Here is a 13,949-nt window from a genome sequence, read left to right as displayed (position 1 = left end):
CCTCTTGACGAAGCTGCCTGCAAAGCTGATCTGCGGAGGAAATGTCCTTCTGCAGGCATGGTTTCAATCCAAACAGCAAATACTAGTGGCCAACTCTAAAAGTGCGGTCAAGAAACCCTGCTTGCCAAAGAACAATTGAACGCACCCTTGAAGCTCCTTTGCAGCCATGTCTTTACCTTGACACCACGCATGATGCTAGATGTGGGGCCTGCGGGCCTGTCCAGATTCCCCACCTCTGCTCTATCTAGCCAGGCTGATGTTTTCAAATGGGGGTTAAAGCTGTGAAGCTGTTTGGATGCATGACTGGACTTGACTGTGGGCATTTCATTGTGCTGTGTCCCAGAGCCTTAAGGATGGGGTGGCCTAGGAACCTAAGCCACCAGGTATATAAAAGTGAGGTCCACTCCAGCCAAGAGCGAAAGAAAACCACCAAGCAGCCCTGCTCCCCAACAATGCCCCCCAAAGAGGATACGGATCGTCTCGGGAATGCTGGTGTCCAGGCACTCAGTTCTCTCCTGCAGCTCGTCCTGCGTCCCCGGGGTCTGGAAGAGGTCCTCCTGAAGCAGAGTATCACCCATGCGTTCGGAAGGGATGAGGTACATCCTGGATAGCATGAAGAACAATCCAGCCCTGGGGTGCATAATGTGAGGTCGAGGAAGGCCACAATGGAGAGAAGCCCCTCACCAAGAGAGCTGGCACAGGGGCTGAGAACTGTATCCCGCCTGCTTTCCACAGTAGCATTCCTACCACCCTTCTCCTGATTTGGGGCAATGGGAGAGTGAAATCATTCCCCGCTTCTTCTAGTGGCCAGTCTCAGAGAGCCGCTTTGCTAGGGAGAGACAGACAATGGTTGGGAACACTTGGGTTCTTCTGAGCCGCTCTAAGGAAGACCGTATGCTGGATGTCCCACCTGCTGCCGCTCCACCAAGGTGCCACTATACGCACAGCAGGAGTTTGTAAGAGCGAGTCGGTAGCTAAGATATGAATCAATTGGGACGTTTGGAACCTGCACACCCCAAAACTGGTACTGGATTCCAGCCCACACCCATCCTTTCAATGGTACCGTCCCCCTCAGCTCACCTGGTGGCAGGCATTCTTGAAGAGGTGGTCCACCAAAAGCCAGATCTCCTTGGCCGCTCAGTGGAGTCATCACCTTCCTGGGGTACAATATCCAGAAACTGCTTCTCCTGGAGGTCCAATGACAAGCGGGACTGGCATGAGCGCCTGACAGAATGTGTGCCTGTATGCATTCTTTCCTTGCTCCAGCTGGGGGGACAAGTCTTGCCCTCTGAGGCCGCAACTAGGTAGGGCTGGGCGATAGCTGGCTTTCAACACGGTGATATATCAGTAGCTAAACATTGCAATACACCAATAAGAGGCATTGGCTGGCTTCACGGTTCCCCCCACATTGTGATTTCTGCTGCCCCCTGCAGGAGGGCAGGGGAAAGCTGAACCGGCAGAGTCCACAGGGGCTGCAGGAATCTAGAGAAGCATTGTCTGGCTTCACAGTTCCCCCCCACATGGTGTTTTTTGCATAGTACACACACACATCATGATTCGCAATATATTGCCAGGTCAGAAATTATGAAACCAGTCTCACTATCTAGACTCCAAGCTGATTTGAAAATATATCTATATTGACGTATCGCCCGGCCCTAGCCACAGCAAGCATCTCAAGTGGGGAAACAAAAAACAAATTGCTCGCACCCCAAATCCAAGCTCCCCCTCCCCCTATTAATATGCAGCTCGTAATCCTCCCACTCCGGATGTGCAGTTCACCCCAAAGCTTACTGAATATGCAGCTGTGGACATGAGGTTTGGCTAACATTTTATTTAAATTGCTGGAACCTGCCCTGGGACCTTAGGGTGAAGGGCAGGAAATAAGTAAGAAAAACAGCAACAGAACATGGATGGGCCTTCACAGGTTGGTGGGCTGCAGCCCCTGCCAGCATGATGAGATGATGGGGTCACATGTTCACCACCCCTTGTCTAGAGCACGTTGCAGAGGCAGTGGTAGAAACTGAGCAACAGCTGGAGCCCCAGCCCACGACTTTGTCTGGCCAATGCAGCACACAGCAACTGGTGAACCATGCCTCCGGCCTCCTTCCCATCTTCCTCTCCAGAAATGTTCAGGGTGGTTAGTTCTATCTCCAGCTCCCACATTCAAGGGAAAGAGAAAGCGAGGAGGGGAGAGCAAGAGAGCTTTAGGAGCACAGCAGTGGCAAGCAGCCCATCACTAAAAGGATTTGGCAAGGATGGAGAATTTGATCCCCTCATCCCCAGGGCAGCTGTTGATTAGGACCCAGTTCATCCCCCCCCCCCCCCCGCCGCCAATACTCCCCACCCCTGTTGAGAGTGAGAGAGAGAGAGAGAGAGAGAGAGTATTGGCGTGGGGAATGACACATACTGTATCAGAGTCTTAGTGCAAGAGTAGCTGGTGCATGCTAAAGAACACAGGAGCCTTGCTGGGTTAGATCAGCTTTTTGTTCCCACAATGGCCAACCACATGCCCTTGGGAGTCCATAGGGACACGGGGACAAGAGCACTCTGTCCATCATGTTCCCCAGAAAACGGTAATCAAAAGCATGTGGTTTGTGATAATAGTGGCAAGAAATAGCCCTGACCGGTAGCCACTGATAAACATATCCTCCATGATTCTAAATGTCTACAGCTGTCCAAATTGGCAGTCACCACTGTCTCCTTGTGGCTAGGATAATACACCCAAGTCGATCTGATTTCGAGAGGAGTGACATTTCCCTGAGCCACCCCAAAGCAGCCACTACCGCTTCCCAAATGCCAGTGCTCAGGTGGTAAGAGTAAGCCAGAGTGGCATAGCCGGTGCAGCAGTTGCTGAGCACAGAGACAAGGAGAAAACTGGCTCTTGGGGCCAGAGGGGGCTGGCGCCTGCATCATGAGACTGGGCTTTCTGCCTCCCGTGCTGCCAATCGCAAGCGGACCCAGAGTCAAGCAGCGCAAAATCAGTTACAAGCAGTGATGGCAAATTCTGGTTTCGTCTCCGTTCTCCTCTGCCGAGTTCTACAAGGGCCACGTTGAGACTAGGGAAGAGAAAAGTGCAGAGAGCTAGAGCCACCACCTGGACTGGATCTGAGTCAGAAGGCAGGCAGGTGCGGGTTGCCTGAGAGGAAAGTCAGGTTGGGAGGAAAGTCAGGGAAACAGCATCTCGACTCCCTCCCAGGAGCTTTGGCACCGACCTCTCAGGCCTGTGGAGAGTTGGAGCAAGGAGTTTTGCAGGGAGGCTGCTGGTTTTCAAAAGGCCTTTCAAAAGGGTTTCCGGAACTTTAGAGGGTGTTTGCAGGCTTTTCCAATGCTGTCCCCAATATACACAATTTCATTTAAACGCACGGTACCTCGGAACGCAACCCCCGTGTAAACGGGGCGTTGCCTGTACCTGATTTGAGCCCGTTACAAGAACATCTAGAGGATAGCAAACCAACTCTTACCTTTTCTAGGAAGCTGTCTTCTCCCTGAGATCAGAGGAGGAAGGCAAGAGCAAAAGACAACCAAGGGTGTTAATGGCACAGGCCCTGAGAAGAGAAAGAAACAGCCCGTTGGCTGAGCAGTATCTGGGCAGATGGCAGGGAAATGCACACGGTTCAGTGGCCCTGCGAAAGGGCAGGTGGGAGGGCCAGAACCTGGGATGACTCAGTCAAGGCAAGCAAAGGGCATGAACAGCACACAGGAAGCGGATGCACAGCTACAGAAGCTGAATGCAGCGGAGGACCCCCAGCCCCCACATTTCTGAGTGGAAGAGCAGCTGTTTTTCAAGCAGGCAAGCAGAGTGGGAAGGGTAGACATCCAGCACAAGGCTTCCAAGGAGGTCCCGAAGCAGCTTGGTAGGTAGCTCCCACTGATGGTGAGGAAATAGTCCTTGCTAGGGTCAAGGTGAAGGACAAAGATAGCCTCAATCTTCTCTTCCTTGCTGACGTACACATCCAGGGAAATGTCCCCCGTCTCACCTAAAACGGGAGGAGGTCAGGCAGATACACTCTTTGGCACAGCCAAGTTGGCTTGTCTGTAAATTAAAAGTGAAGACAGTGAAGAATTGAACAGAAGGACACAATGCGAGCCTGCTGGATCAGGCCAATGGCCCATCTCGTACAGCCTCCTGTTCTCACAGGTGTATGGGGGAAACCTTAACTTCAAGAATTAGGAAAAGAAGCGACTCAGTTCCCACCCCCACCCCACTTTCCTCTCTAGTCCTCCAAAGCAGCAGCTGCACAGAAGATGGTGACAGGATACTGGGGGGTGAGAGAAAGTGATCCTAACAAAAGAATATAAAAAGGGAAAGGATTTTTGCGCCCCCAATGTAACTTTCTTTTTTAGTTTACATTTCATTGAGTTTTTAAAAGTTTGGCTAGTTCTATATGTTCTCCAAGATATTTTTGTGCCTCCACAACATAAAAATACGCATATTTTTTTTAAAAAAGTAATTTTTGGACGGACTGCTCTCACTGGTTCCCTGCAATGCCAAAAGGTGTTTGGGGACCCTCCAGCATTGTTTGGCTTCAATTCATTTGTGCGTGTGTGTGTGTTTGTTTAAAGCTGGTCACACACACTTTTACACTTTGGGCTCAGCTGCTTTGACGTGTGGCCCGTGGAGGCTTGAGCATGGGGCAATGCAGCCCACAAATGTTAAGCCTCCCCTGCTCTACCAAACTCCCAAGGTTGGAGGGAGGAGGGTTGGGAAGAGGAGGAGAAAAGGAAGGCCTTCCCTAGATGACCCTTGGGGTCCCTTTCCAACTCTACAGTTCTCTGATTCCAGAGAGAGACGCGCTGGGCTCCAAGTATCCCTCGCAGGGCTCAGCGCAAAGCCATGGCTTCCAATACTGGCTGTCACTGAGCTTGGGGATGAAGGAGAAGTGGAGGGTGACCTGCCCGTTGTTTGTGATCTGGAACTTCTCCTTCTGCAGCTGCCGGAACTTCACATTCTCAAACGGAAACTGCAGAGCAAAAGGCGGGGGGGGGGGGGGAGGAAAGAGAGTGCTTGCCTTCAGCAGAGGCAAGGAAACGTGCTCCAGGGGGAAGTTTGTCCTTGGCCCCGGGCTCTCATTTAGGGGACTGCACATGCAACAGGTCCACGTGGGGCTCTCCAGATATTGCTGCACTTGCCACTGGCCATGTTGGCTGGGGATGATGGGAGTTGTAGTCCAGCATCTGGAGGGCACCACGCTGGCTACCCCTGGAGTCTTTGCCTGCGAGGAAGAGGCTGCCGCTCAGTGGAAGGGCATCTGCCTTGCATGCAAAGGTCCCAGGTTCTATCCCCAGCATCTCCAGGTAGGGCTGGGAGAGATCCCCCGGAAATCCTGGGGAACCGCTCAAGACTGAGCTAGATGGGCCAAGGGCTTCTTTCCCCCCTGGTCTTTTTGCAGCAAACCCTCTTTAAGGGGTTGGAGAGGATCCTATTCGTCTTTACCTCCCTCCAGGGAGGGAAGGAATTCGTTCTCCATCCTGTCCATCAACTGAACAATATCCTCAAACACTTTCCGGTACCGTCGGTCATCCACGACGGTGGATGGCAGAGCACATTTGTTGGGGCTATGGACTGAAAGGGGGGGGGTATGAGTTAAGAGCAGAAAGGCCTGATGCACCCCCCTGTTCCCAGCCCTGAAAGAGGCAAGTACTGTAACTCTGAGAGCTTCCCCAGGATGGCAGCGGCTGTGACTTCCAGAGCCAATGGGCTGAAGCCAAATGCTCCAAGCCAAGTACCACACAAGCTCCACTGCATGAATGGAGCCAACGGTTAAGGTATACAGTTCAGCCCATGTGGTCTGCCCTGCCTGCAGGAGCAGCGTGTACTCAGAACAGTGGAGAATGGAAGCCTAGGGATTCAACAGAGCCAAAAGCTGCCCACTCCTTGCACCGGAAGTCATTGGCCAAGGAGGAGCTGTGTGGAAAGGGGCCTGGTTGTTGGTCAGGGCCTGCCCAGATTCGAGGAGGTGCCACATAGCAGGCAACTAAAAACCCTGACTAGACGATAGCCCTGGCCAGGGCAGGTGTTACCCCTGTGAGGAAGAGGGAGCTGACGGGCTTGTGGTCGCTCCTTTTCAATTCCATGTGGCTTCGGTAGCTGAGCTGATTCACGCTGCCTCCTCTCCAGAGGATTGGCTCACACCATGCTGGCACACGCCACTTCCCACTGCAAGGAGACACTGTTGGACTGGCTGAGGCAACACACAAGGCTCACACAGTCAAACTTTGGCTCCACACACGGCCTGTGATCTTGACCACGGTCAAGAGCTGGAGATGATGGGGCTTGGGAGTCCAACTTCTGAAGGGGCGGACCTTGCAGGTGTGCAGGCATTTTGCCTCATGGAGAGAGTTGTTAGGAAATCAAAAGCTGCCTTCTACCAGGTCAGAATGAATTTCTGACCTCCCCCAGTTTGGATTCCTACATTGCAGGGGGTTGGACTAGATGACCCTCGTGATCCCTTCCAACCCCACAATTCATTAATTAAGTCTACCCTGGCTGGCAGCAGCTCTCTGTGGCCTAATCCTTTGTCAGGTGGAGGTGCCTTTCAACTTGAGACTCTGCATACAAAGCATATGGCACACCACCAAATGATGATCCTTCCCCAAAACAAGGGGCCCCGTTATTCTTGTTCAGACACTATTTTTTCAGTGATCCAAAAGACCCTTTCTGGCACCTGAAATGCTGCCCAAAGGAGCCTGCCGTTTTCCGGCTTCGTCACTACATGTTCCGCCTGTCCTTTTGATTTCCCCATTACCACAGCAAGAGCAATGAAACTAGCAGGCCTCGGTGGCTTCTGACAGTTGTCAAGAACCACAAGCATATGCCAAATCCTGGATGGTGAGGCTCAATGGCTACTAGCCATAATGGCCACAGAACATACTCCACCAAGAGAAGCAGCATGGCTTGGAGGAGGGGAGCGTGCTGTTGCACCCAGGTCCTGTTTGTGGGCTCCCCGAGAGGCATCTCATTGGCCAATGTGAGAACAGGATGCTGGGCCAGATGGACCAATGGCCTGATCCAGCAGGGCTGCTCTCATGCTCCTATGCCCTGGCAGACTCATCTTGAGAGAGCACCAAGTCTCATTCCCAGACTTCCTTGACACAAAGAGGATTCTCATTCAGCCTGCTGCACCTTTCAAGGAACTGCAACACCGCTTATACACACCACGAAACAGAGGATGCTGGTTATCAGGACAAATGTGGGGGGAAAGGAGCCAAAACATTTCCAGAGCAGGGATGGCTTGAGGAAGACAACATATCACAGCCTTGCATTTCACAACTCGCCTAGCAGCCTTTGGCAACCCGGAATTCCATGCAAGCAAAGTGAGCAGGTGAAGGAGAGCTGGATCTCTCTCTTCCTCCGTGGCTTGGTGTCCATTCTGGCTGCAGAGGAAAGGAAGTCCGTCCAGCCCTCAACTCTAGCCCTCCTCCAACAGCTGGCTTAGCAGAAAGCCATGTCTAAAATATATTTTTGACTAGCCTGCTCAGGAGGATGGAAAGGCAGGCCACTACTAGCATCTCAGCAGACTAGGAAAAACAGACAAGCCTTGCAGAAGAATGACTGAGAGGACTTACTTACAAAGGCTCAGCTATCAAGCAGGATCTTTTTTTGAGTCGAATTTGTACGTCGGGATGAACTTGATCTCTCCCTCTGTGAAATCAGCAAAAGCTGTCTTTTGGGTACGCTGAATGTTTAGCTAAAGCCAAAAAGAAATCGCTAATCTGCAGAGAAGCAAAAGACCCCCTGTTGCCTGACAATGGAGTCTATTAACAGCCACTGTTGTGCTGGAAGACCAAGGTGAAGTACTAGTAGGTTAAAGGTAAAGGGACCCCTGGTTGGACAGTGTTCTCGAAGCTGGCCGTAGGTCAGAAGTCTCTGAAGCTCATTTTTAGTGATCAGATGACAATGCTGGAAAAAAGCAAAGCAACCACAGCTACAGGCTAGCTCACGGGGTCGGGGGGCAGCCTGCTGCCACTTCCTGCAATATCTAGTAAGACTGATAGCTAGGATTGGGCAGTATGATCATATTAGGCTAGTGCTCTGTGAACTAGACTGGTTCTTGAACTGCTTCCAGGCCCAATTCAGAGCACCCCATCTGGCCTTTCAAGTGTTTCAAGGTTTGGGAAAAGGGTACCAGAAGAAGGCCCACTTCTGTTTGCACTGCCTCTCCACTGACTAGAATCCCCTTCCCAGGGAACTCCTGCTCTTTCAAGCATGGCAGGGCCTTTTCAGTCATGGCACCCGACCTTTCAGAAGAATCTCCCAAAGAGGTTCACCTGGCCCCTGCTTTGATATCCTTTCAGCAAAGACTTTTAGAATTTCCCCTGGTTCTTGAATTCATGGGCAGGGCGCTTGTGGCCCTCCAAACCCTGCTGTAGTACACAGGAACATAGGAAGCTACCTTCTATTGAGGCAGACCATTGACCCATCAAGCTCAGGACTGACTACATGGACTGGCAGCAGCTTTCAGGCAGAGATCATGCCCAGCCCAATCTGCACACACTGGTGACTGAGCCTGGAACCTTCTCCATGCAAAATGGCCGCTCTGCTTTCGCGTTACTGCCCTTAACAAACTGCAACTCCCACCCCGATCACTGGAGAAGTTGCCCACATTTGCTATAATCGAATCCAATACATCTCTGCCACTCGGTTTACGTTGCTCTCTACTGGCTGCTCTAGTAGAAACCTTAGTGGTGCAGCTGCAGCAGCAGGGATCGCCGACACTGCACCCTCCTGGTGTTGCTGAAGTGGAACTCTCATGAGCCCCAGTCAGCAAGGCCAATTCTTAGCAATTATGGGAATTTTGGTCTATCAACATTTGGAGAGCACTATGCTGCCTGCCATAAAGAAGGCTGATCACCGAATAATTGATGCTTTTGAATTCTGGTGCCGGAGGAGACTCTTGAGAGTCCCATGGACTGCAAGAAGATCCAACCTCTCCATTCTGAAGGAAATCAGCCCTGAGTGCTCACTGGAAGGACAGATCCTGAAGCTGAGGCTCCAAGACTTTGGCCACCTCATGAGAAGAGAAGACTCCCTGGAAAAGACCCTGATGTTGGGAAAGATGGAGGGCACAAGGAGAAGGGGAGGACAGAGGACGAGATGGTGGGACCGTGTTCTCGAAGCTACCAGCATGAGTTTGAGCAAAGTGCGGGAGGCAGTGGAAGACAGGAGGGCCTGGCGTGCTCTAGTCCATGGGGTCACGAAGAGGCGGACACGACTAAACGACTAAACAACAAGAAATGCTGCCTACCCTGAGCTACACACAGGCAGGAAAGTTACAGAAACATGACTCAGTTTGCTTCTCCAGATAGCGGAGACCAACAAGTTACATCAGCCAAGGCTCTCTCCCTCCAAGCCCTCGAAACGCACTCGTTTTCATGATTGCCAGCTGCGGCAGACCCTGGTCACGGGGCAGGAAGCTCATCTGGGCACAGATATCCTTGTAATCCTGGTTTCAGCGCTCAAAGTCTTCCACGTGGGCAGCAAGGTGGGAATTGACAACGCAGAAGCTGGTATTGTTGCAGACAAACCTCACGGCCACACAACCCTTGTTACCCTGCAGGGGCGGAGCAAAGATGGCTGTTAGTGAGCAAGCAGGAAAGAGGGGGGAACTGGTTGGCAGAGATTAGAAAAACAGATAGACAGACAGAAAGATCAACGTAGGGAATTCCGCTGTCAGGGTCTACTCCCCATCTTCCCCATGATGCCTGTGCCCACTGTCTCCCTCATCACTTCCTTGATGCGGCTGAGCTGGTCCTTCCTGACAAAGATGAGCAACATCATTCCGACTAGACGCACCAGCTGCACCTAGAAGATGCAAGGCACTGGGATGTCTACCAGCTCTGTTCATTGCTTGCTGTCCTGGGCCGGCTGGATGCAGATAGGAGTGGCAGGGGGCACCAACTGGGGATCCCCCAAGGAAAGAGGGCTCGGAGCCAGGGAACTGGTGGGGGGTCGTCCGAGGGAGAAGAGGGAGCAGACTGTGAGCAAGAGGAGGTGTTGGAAACTGAAGAGGCAGGAGGGCAGGAAGATTCTGTGACAAACAGCAGCCCAGAATCCCAGGCAGAAGTGGAGGCTGGAGGCGGGGGTCAAGAGGCAGAGATCAGGCAGGCTGCTGAAGAAGCCAGGGGGTCTCCCCATCCTGCTGCAATCAGCTCCCCTCCCTGCTGGTCTCCCAGAACACAGAGAAATTAAGAGGAGGGAGCAAAGACAGGCAAGGTGTCAGAGTCTCAGGTTGCTTGGGAAGGACCAGGGGGAGGAGGAGACTTAAGAGAGTCTTGCTGACCTTCTTGCTGACCTCCTCCTCCTCCTCCTCCTCACTCCAGCTCCTGACAGCTGTCTGGCTGCTGAAGAAATGGGTGGGGTTGGACTTACTTTCTTGTACTTGGATTTGGAACGCAAAGCCTTTTCCACAGCTGTCAGCCACTCTTGCTCCTTTGTCGAGTCCAAGTAGAAGAAAGCCTCTGTGCTCAGGTCCAGCTCCTGGAACCGAATGCCCAAGTGCCAAAGAGAAGGATGTGGAACTGCAGGAAGAGGACTCCAATCGGAACAGACGTGCTGGTTAAATACGCAAAGACAACAGGAGTGTGCAAGGGCAGGCAAGATCAGGACCAAGAACAAACAAGTAATACCAGCCACTTCTTCCTCAGCTTAGCTATTCGGGGCCCCAAAGGAGCTTTGCGAATGAAAGAAAAAAAGCTTTTTCCTTGTATTTTTTAAGATGTGTCAGCCAGCCTGATATCTAGGCACTACCCCAGTAGCCACAGGCAACCAGAAATTCTTTGAAGGCAAGTGAGTTGGTTGATCTCTCCATTCTTCCTTCACCTGGCAACCTGGTTTCCAGGCTGGCTTTCCGGGAGCAGAAAACCACCTCTCAGATCTGCTGTGCCAAGCTTGTTTGCTAGAAGATTACCCCGTAACACACTTGTCCTCTTTGCAAACCTCCTAAATGGCTAGCCTTCTGTGTTTCCATGCTGGCCATGAAGGAATGGGCATTCCCCACTCTGAAAACAGCACAGAAATACAGCCTGTCTAGTAAAGGGGTAAAAAGAGCAAGCTAAACAGCCTCTGTAAAACAGTAGCATCTGAAGCTGCTGACCACATACTGATAAACATATCATAAAAGGAGACATGAAAAACAAATGGCCACTGGGTACTACTAACAGTGGGACACGGGTGGCGCTGTGGGTTAAACCAGAGAGCCTAGGACTTTCAGATCAGAAGGTCGGCGGTTCGAATCCCCACGACAGGGTGAGCTCCCGTTGCTCGGTCCCTGCTCCTGCCAACCTAGCAGTTCGAAAGCACGTCCAAGTGCAAGTAGATCAATAGGTGCCGCTCTGGTGGGAAGGTAAACGGTGTTTCCGTGTGCTGCTCTGGTTCGCCAGAAGCGGCTTAGTCCTGCTGGCCACATGACCCGGAAGCTGCATGCTGGCTCCCTCGGCCAATAATGCGAGATGAGCGCCGCAACCCAAATGGTCAGGGGTCCCTTTACCTTTACCTTACTACTAACAGTACGAGGAAATAACCAAAGCAAAAACTCAAAAACTTTGTTTGAAGTAGTAAGCTTAGCATTATAAGGATGACCCACACCAAGTGTTTGGGGGGGGGGGTCACACCTCCCTGTCCTCCAGCACAGCTTTTAGCTTCAGTTTTGGATTAACTGCATCTTGTCACAATGTCTGAAGCTGCACAAACCGCTTCATTTGAACCATGGCTCATTGAAACAAGCCAACTTCCAATCGTGGGTTTACAAAGCTGGTAAAATGAACCACCATAGGATCTGGACACACCAAACTGTGGTTAATTTAAAATCCAATAGGCTTGGGGTGGGGGAGAGGTGTGCAAACCTGGAGGAGAGGCTGCCGTCCTGCTCATAATATGAAGCCACGGTTCAGTATGTGGCACCAAGGGACATTGCCCACCACAACTAATACTTTCAAGTAGCCACCCATGTGGCCTGAGTGAACAGGACAGACTTTGCCTGGCACCCAACAATAAAGCTGTCATGTAGATGTCGCTTTCTCCAGCCCCAACTCTGATACAGGTTCCACTGGTCTTTGCACTTTTGCATGATCTGACCTGAAATTCTGGGTGTTGACATATTCCTTCTCTCTCTTGGCGAGGACGTGCTGGGTGAGTCCCTCTCTCTGTCCGGACTGCGGATGTGTGGAAGGCACAAAGAGCTGGCGCATAGTGTGGGTCATTGGGGTTGCTTCTTGCTCATGCTCTCCTTGTCACGGATACGCCTCAGGGAGATGAGAACAGAACTCAAGTAGTCCTTAAAAGCAAGGAGGCGGGAGGGCACAGTACACCTCTAAGGCAACTTACAGCCTGCTTGGTGGCAGCGGTGGGGGTGGAGGCTCCCGGCGGGCACTCATTTGCTGATTCTGCAGGTTTCTTTCCTTCTCCATGAAGTCATCCTCGAATCCCAGAATCCCGGAGAGAGGAAAAGACTTCTGAGGTTAGAGAGGCTTCAGAACCGTTTGGGGAAGTTTCGGGAAAGGAACTTAGAAAATACTTAACTGCAGGAAAATGTTCCTGCCTCCCCACAGCACCACATTTGCCAGACAATTGCCTCTCAGCTTATGCATGTTTAGGAAGGATTGTGGAGGCAACAGGTCCTCCCCTCAAGGCCTTTTCCTCTAAAGGAGGTAGAGTGGTCTTCTCCAATCCTCTGGCCACTGCTGAGTTTTCCAAACTTTCTGGCATATTGCGTGTAGCACCTTAACAGCATCATCTTTAACAAAATTTAATAGTTCAGCTGGAATATCATCACTTGGCAGTGCTTTCTAAGGCCCATTTGACTTTGCTCTCCAGGATGTCAGGCTCAAGGTCAGCAACCACACTACCTGGGGTGTAGGAGACATCCATATCTTTCTGGTATAATTCCTCTGTGTATACTTGCCACCTCTTCTTGACGTCTTCTGCTTCTGTTAGGTCCTTTCCACCTTTGTCCTTTATTATGGTACTCTTTGTATGAAATGTTCCTTTCATAGCTCCAGTTTTCTTGAACAGATCTCTGGTTCTTCCCATTCTGTTGTTTTCCTCTATTTCTTTGCATTGCTCGTTTAAGAAGGCCCTCTTGTCTCTCCTTGCTATTTTTTGGACATCTGCATTCAATTTCCTGTATCTTTCACTTTCTCCCTCGCATTTTGCTTGCCTTCTCCAAGTCCACCTTTCCTTTTGAAGCAAAATGTCCTTGAAATGGGGGAGAAATGCCCTGCATGAAGTTTTGGGTTTGCAATTTGGGGAGAGGGAAGACTGTCTGCGGCGCTGGGGAGCGGGCAGGCTGGCGAGGCCCCCTAGATCTAGAGGCCCTAGGCTTCAGCCTACTTAGCCTATACATAAACCCGGCCCTGCCTATGTCACAGTGAGCACAGGCCCATCGATCACGTGCAAGGCATTCTGCATGTTGGGAAGGAGCCTCCTGTTCTGGGCCAGGTGGAAGAGTGACACCAGCAGAAGACTGGGTGGTGGGGTCGAAGCTGATCCCGGGGAGCACGTGAGGAGTCAAGGCTTCCCGCATGAAGGCCTTGCTTCCCCTAGAAGTCCCTGCCTCCTGGTCTGTGTTTGCTTTCTTCTTCAGGTACAGCGCCAGCATGTTCTGGATGGTGCACCTGCTTTCGGGGGAGAGCTTGTCGAACTGGTCCACACTAGAAGAATAGCCATGAGACGGGTGAGACTCCTGCAAGGCGTCCCCAAAGTCAGGGGAACATAAGCGCATTTGAAGAGCCTTGCTGGGTCAGGCCAAGGCCCATTCAGTCCGACATCCTGTTGGCATAGTGGTTCCTTCCAGATGCCCGTTTTTGTCGATTCATGATTGTCAGGGAACTGCCATCGGCAGGACAGGAGGTGCAAAGGCTCTCTGAGGTAGAGAGAGACGTTACACCTGAAGAGGGAACCAGTAGGGGGCGAATAGGAACGTCAAGGGAAGGAGAGTCGGAGGAATGGCTCA

General features: G+C 51.7%; 1 pseudogene across 1 annotated transcript; it reads right to left on the bottom strand.

Moving 5' to 3' along the window:
• Positions 1-3,663: 3,663 nt before the first annotated feature.
• Positions 3,664-13,718, bottom strand: LOC310668780 (inositol polyphosphate 5-phosphatase OCRL-like; annotated as a pseudogene). The gene is made up of 12 exons: positions 13,419-13,718; positions 12,323-12,450; positions 12,037-12,240; positions 10,370-10,552; positions 9,682-9,802; positions 9,365-9,574; positions 7,942-7,970; positions 7,592-7,688; positions 6,022-6,170; positions 5,424-5,534; positions 4,796-4,961; positions 3,664-3,977 (listed from the first exon to the last, which is right to left on the bottom strand). The product of its transcript is annotated as an inositol polyphosphate 5-phosphatase OCRL-like (transcript).
• Between the last annotated feature and the right edge of the window lie 231 nt (positions 13,719-13,949).

Source organism: Podarcis tiliguerta (assembly GCF_965153285.1).
Source record: "Podarcis tiliguerta genome assembly, chromosome: W".
Lineage (NCBI taxonomy): Eukaryota > Metazoa > Chordata > Lepidosauria > Squamata > Lacertidae > Podarcis > Podarcis tiliguerta.
The sequence above is the reverse complement of the archived record's forward strand: the minus strand, read 5'-3'. Positions and strand labels throughout refer to the sequence as shown.